General features: G+C 40.1%; 1 pseudogene; it reads left to right on the plus strand.

Moving 5' to 3' along the window:
• The first annotated feature begins 583 nt into the window (after positions 1-583).
• Positions 584-2,225, plus strand: LOC118674664 (annotated as a pseudogene).
• Positions 2,226-6,422: the final 4,197 nt, after the last annotated feature.

The raw sequence follows: 6,422 nt of genomic DNA on the forward strand, positions 1-6,422 counted from the left end.
CGGCTGGGGCAGGATCCTGGCAGTGTCACCCTGGCAATGTGAGCCCAGCAGGGAAGTGCACCAGTGCAAGCAGGCAAGCGGGGCCGCTGGCAGCACCCAGCAGGCCTGCTTGCCCATCACTGTGGTGTGGAGCAGGCAGGCCCTGTAGAGAGCAGAGAACCACGGGGAGCAGGCCCAAGCCAACAGTAGGACATACCCTGAGGGCTCCCAAATTGGAGAGGGTGCAGGTCGGGCTGAGGGACAACCCCCCCCCCCCACAATGCACGAATTTCGTGCACCGGGTCTCTAGTTAGACTATAAGCTCTTGGGCACGGATTCATCACTTATTCAGCTTTCTCTAACAGAACACCAAGCACATAGTAGGTGCTCTGTACCATTGTATATTTCATTTGCTGTATAGTGTTCTTACTCTTAGGCAATCTATTTGCTATATTTATATATTTGAACTAAATATTTCTTCCAGATATCATTATAACCACATGCCTAGACCAGGTGGACTTCAATTAACAAATGAGTTAAGATTCTGATGCCCAAAGACAAACCAAATAAGAACACTCCTATAAAATGCTCAATGAGGTTCAGTCTCCACCCGGACTCTGCCATGTTGGGTCTTGTGGGTCGTGTGGCCACAGTCTCGGCCTCCGGGGCCTTGCAAAGACTCAGCCCCTCAGCGCCATTACCCCAAGCCCAGCTCTTACTGCGGGCCACCCCAGCAGTGCTTCAGCCTGCCAGAGACTATGCCGCCCAAACGTCTCCGGCGCCTAAGCCAGGTGCTGCCACCGGGTGGATCGTGGCCATCATCAGTGCGGTGGTGGACATCCAGTTCTACGAGGGACTGCTGCCCATCCTAAATGCCCTGGAAGTACAAGGCAGGGAGACCAGGCTGGTGTTGGAGGTGACCCAGCATCTGGGTGAGAGCACTGTAAGGACCATTGCCATGGATGGTACAGAAGGCTTGGTTAGAGGCCAGAAAGTCCTGGATTCTGGTGCACCAATCAGAATTCCCATTGGTCCTTAGACCTTGGGCAGAATTATGAATGTCATTGGAGAACATATTGATGAGAGAGGCCCCATCAAAACCAAACAATTTGCTGCTATTCAGGCTGAGGCTTCTGAGTTCATTGAGATGAGTGTTGAGCAGGAAATTTTGGTTACTGGTATCAAGGTTGTGGATCTCCTGGCTCCCTATGCCAAGGGTGGCAAAATTGGGTTCTTTGGTGGTGTAGGAGTTGGCAAGACTGTACTGATCATGGAGTTAATCAACAACGTTGCCAAAGCCCATGGTGGTTATTCTGTGTTTGCTGGTGTTGGTGAGAGAACACGAGAGGGCAATGACTTATACCGTGAAATGATTGAGTCTGGTGTTATCAACTTAGAAGATGCTACCTCCAAGGTAGCACTGGTGTATGGTCAAATGAATGAACCACCTGGTTCTCGTGCCTGGGTAGCTCTGACTGGACTAACTATGGCTGAATACTTCAGAGACCAAGAAGGTCAAGATGAACTGCTGTTTATCGATAACATCTTTACTTCACCCAGGCTGGCTCAGAGGTGTCTGCTTTATTGGGCAGAATTCCTTCTGCTGTAGGCTACCAGCCTACCCTGGCTACTGATATGGGTACCATGCAGGAAAGAATCACCACTACCAAGAAGGGATCTATCACTTCTGTACAGGCTATCTACATGCCTGCAGATGACTTGACTTCCCCTGCCTCTGCCACTGCCTTTGCCCATTTGGATGCTACCACAGTGTTGCCCTGTGCTATTGCTAAACTGGGCATCTACCCAGCTGTGGATCCTCTAGACTCCACCTCTCACATCATGGATCCCAACATTGTTGGCAATGAGCATTATGATGTTGCCCGTGGGGTGCAAAAGATCCTACAGGACTACAAATCCCTCCAGGATATCGTTGCCATTCTGGGTATGGATGAACTTTCTGAGGAAGACAAGTTGACTGTGTCCCATGCACGGAAAATACAGCGTTTCTTGTCTCAGCCATTCCAGGTTGCTGAGGTCTTTACAGGTCATATGGGAAAGTTGTACCCCTGAAGGAGACCATCAAAGGATTCCAACAGATTTTGGCAGGTGAATATGACCATCTCCCAGAACAGGCCTTCTATATGGTGGGACCCATTGAAGAAGCTGTGGCAAAAGCTGCTAAGCTGGCCGAAAAGCATTCTTGAGAGGACCCCAGCACTCTCCCTCCAAGCGGTCTCTCTCGTTGACCCTAATCCCAAAAGTTCAGTTTTCTCTGTTAAGGCACATGAGAGCCTTGGTTGAAGACATTGTGTTCTGCCTGAAGAGTAAGGTTTCCAATAAAATGTCCATCTCTCCAAAAAAAAAAAAATGCTCAGTGAAACATTCCTGATACCCATTAGAGTGACTTATACAAGTACAATAGTACAACTAATCATATCATATTCCCAAGTTCTTGAGTCTGTGATCTGAAAAGCAGCACATCACAGTTAATGGGAGGCAGTAAATGTGAAGTTTAGGTTCTAATTCCATCATGTCTCAGTTCCAGTCCTTCCGACAAATAACAACTTGCCCTTCTTCCAGGGGTCTCATTTATGAAATCAAAGATAATTAATGTCTATCTTATTTATATAATAAAATAATATTTTAAGCATGTAGCACATTATCTCTCACAAGCTGAGCAATTAATCACTCACAGTTTCGATTATTAGTAGTGGTATTAATACTGCTGCTAATACTATAGTATTATTATTACAAAAGAAAGAAAGAGGAGGAAGAGAAAAATGCACATATTATATTTTAAAGTAGGATAAGCAGGTGTGTGTTTTTAAAAAATATACCATGCCTAACAACTCTACAGAAGTATTCCATTGGCATTGTATTTGAAAAATTCATGGGAATTAACATACATTGATATGAGAAAAATTATTGGTATAAGAAAACTTACTGGTACAAGTAACTCTTTTTAGATTCAGCAGTAGCTCATTTACTGTTGATAGAAGTTTTTTTCTTAAAGAACTCATAATTATATTTTTCTAATTAAGAAAAGCCTTTTCAAAAGTCTAAAAACATTTCCAAAAGTGAAGTTGTGGGGCATTTGTTTCCAGATTACCACCGTGGTTAAAGGGAGTACAGCAGTTTCGGCAACAAAAAGTGAGACCTGCAGTCTCTTCAAAAGACCAAAAATAATGAGAAGTTTCACATATATGATAAGATTATTCCCTCTACTCATAATCTTGAAATTGGTAATCCTACATTTATTTTTAAATTTAAGGATAAAACAATGATATTTTAAGTCAGGCAATAAAATGGGGACTTAAATAATTTTAGAAGAAATTAAATAGCATATTGATTTAAACAGATAGTCCACAAAAGATATGCGAATGGATACGGAGCTCATGGAAAGATGTTTAACATCACACCCAGCTGATGTGGGTCAGTGGTTGAGCATCCACCTATGAACTAGGAGGTCATGGTTTGATTCCCAGTCAGGGCACATGCTCAGGTTGCAGGCTCATTCCCCAGTACGGGAAGTGCAGGAGGAAGCCAATCAATTATTCTCTCTTAAAGCTAATGTTTCTCTCTCTCCCTTCCTCTCTGAAATCAATAAAAATTTATTTTTTAAAAAAGATGTTCAACATCATTAATAATTAAATAAATACAAATTAAAACTATAAGATATTACTATACACACAACAGAACTGATAAAATAAAATAAAAAAGACTGGCAAAACCCAATGTTGGTGAGGATGTGGAGTAACCAGAATTTTGCTGGTGGGAATGTATAATGATTTAAGCACTTGAAAAAAGACCTAGAAATTTCTTACAAACATGAGTGTATACCTACTCTGTGGGTCAGCAATTTCAATCCCAGATATTTTAAAAGTATTTTAAAAGCTTTATGTTTAGAAAAGAAAACAAACAGAAATGTTTATAATAACTTTATTATTTATGATATACAAAAATAGAAATGTTCAGATGTCCATTGATATGAGAAAGAATGAACAAATTGTATATAGCCATACAGTGAAATGCTAGTAAAAAAAAAAAAAAAATGGCTCTTGCTTAGTCTTGCTTATAGACATGCTAATCATTAGAAGAATTCTGCTGGCAGCTTGAGTTTTACAAAAACAGTCCTTCCCATTTTCCTTGCCTTGACATAAAAGAAGCCTGAACTCAGCACTATCTTAAAGTAGATTTGAGACACCACTGGGACTCCCATCTTCTTGGTTGGCACCTACTCAATCAATAAATCTTCCCTTATTTCACATGCTGACATTTTGAGTTTTGGCCTTTTGAAGCATTGGCCACATCAACTTTGAACCTGTAACAATTATGGAAAAGTAGGCTAAAGTTGGCACAACTGGGAAAAGCAGAGAGGGAAACAAGAAAGAAGGAAATGGCCGAAACCGGTTTGGCTCAGTGGATAGGGCGTCGGCCTGCGGACTGAAGGGTCCCAGGTTCGATTCCGGTCAAGGGCATGTACCTTGGTTGCGGGCATATCCCCAGTGGGAGATGTGCAGGAGGCAGCTGATTGATGTTTCTCTCTCATCGATGTTTCTAACTCTCTATCTCTCTCCCTTCCTCTCTGTAAAAAATCAATAAAATATATTTAAAAAAAAAAAAGAAAGAAAGAAAGAAAGAAGGAAATGTAAGAGTACTAATTTCCTCTTCTTGTTTGGAAGAGTCAAGAGTTACTATCACAATTCTATGGCTCAGAAAATACGAATTTAAGTATAATTGAAAGTTTTAATTTTACTCAATAAGAGAATTATACTTTAAGATGACTAATAAAAGTGGGAGAAAGGGTGAGGAGAAAAAATGTTGGGAGAGTAAATTAGCTTCCTTTCTTATCAATAGTAGGACGTCTATCACTACTGCTTAATTTGACAATCAAGAAGTAACATATAACTATTATTTAGAGTTACAGAGACAACCACTGCCAAGAGCTTAAAGCAGAATGTCAAAAGTTCTACTTCTGAGGAAGGGAGAGGAGGTGAGAGAAAGTAAAGATTCTAAAGATACTTTAGATTTTAATTTTGGAAAGATTAATTTTTCCCAAGCATATGCATTACTTTTCAAGTAAAGCAACAACAATAAAGACAACTTAAGAAAGCACTAAATGTAGTTATGGGATTTTATGGTTATATTTGAACAAAATGAGTGTGTTTGTTGTAAATGAAGCAATACTATTCTGTTTCTCAATAAGGTAGCAGTCATTTTTAACCCAAACTTTGAGACTTTTCTACCTACATATATTATGAAATGTAACATGAAATTGAGATACTAATAACTCCAGTTCTATTTGCCAGCTGTACAATCTTGCACAAATTATTTAACCTTTGTGCCTCAATTTCCTCATCTGCAAAAAGAAAAAAAAAAGGAATAATAATGGTACCTTCCTCTCAGAGAGGTAAGGAAGATTAAGTGAGGTAATAAAGCACTATAGCAGTTTCTGGAAGTAGTAGGCACCTTTTAAGTGTTAGCATTATTCTTCTTCATCTCATTCATTATATTAGGAGCACTTGATAGAGTGCAGAAGGGATGTAACAAATTATAGTATCAAATGAATTTCAATAGACATATAGCCTAAATTATCCTTAGATATGAGATAAATGGAAAATTTTTGTTAAATATGATTGTAAGTAGTGATTACACTTAGTGCTCTTTTGATTAGTTTTATCAAAAGAAAGGATGGCAGTTTAATTCCAACTTATTCTGTAACATTGAAGGGCAATACCCTAACCCAGGAATGTCAAATTGGACTGACCTCGTGAAGGAGTACACCGCCTCACCCAAAAAGAACACCATGATCCCAGCTCACTTGAAGAGTTTCAACAGGATTTTCAGTACTATTTATTTATTTACTTACTTATTAAAATAATGATTTAAATTGATTTTTGGAGAGAGAGGAAGGGAGAGGGGGAGAGAGAGAGCAGAACATCAATGTGAGAGAGAAACACTGATTGGTTGCCTTTTGCACACCCCCTACTTGGTATCAAACCCACACCCTGGGCACATGCCCTGACGGGGAATCGAACCAGCAATCTCGCTGCGCACAAGACTATACCCAGCCAACTGAGCCACATTGGTCAGAGTTCAGTGTCTTTTAAAAGGGAGTAAAGCCATCTACTCTAATGTGCCTAGTCAAATACTTGATGCAGTAAAAAGCAGTCATAAAAGCTAAAGGCAATTAAGATAGATACCATGCCCATCATTCTAAAAAGAAATCATCCAAGGACAATTTGCTAGAATTCTGCAATTTTTAAGAGAGCATGATAGGAATGCTGTGTATGTAGTTTATGCTTCATAATTCAATGCTTCTTGCTGCTAACTCCTGAAGCTGAGAAGCTCAGTCTTCACACACAGAGAAAAGAAAATATTCCTACTGACAGACTTGCTAGTTCTATATCCAAGACTTATGCTCCCCTTCTGCCTTAGTA

Source organism: Myotis myotis, unplaced genomic scaffold (assembly GCF_014108235.1).
Source record: "Myotis myotis isolate mMyoMyo1 unplaced genomic scaffold, mMyoMyo1.p scaffold_m19_p_1, whole genome shotgun sequence".
NCBI lineage: Eukaryota > Metazoa > Chordata > Mammalia > Chiroptera > Vespertilionidae > Myotis > Myotis myotis.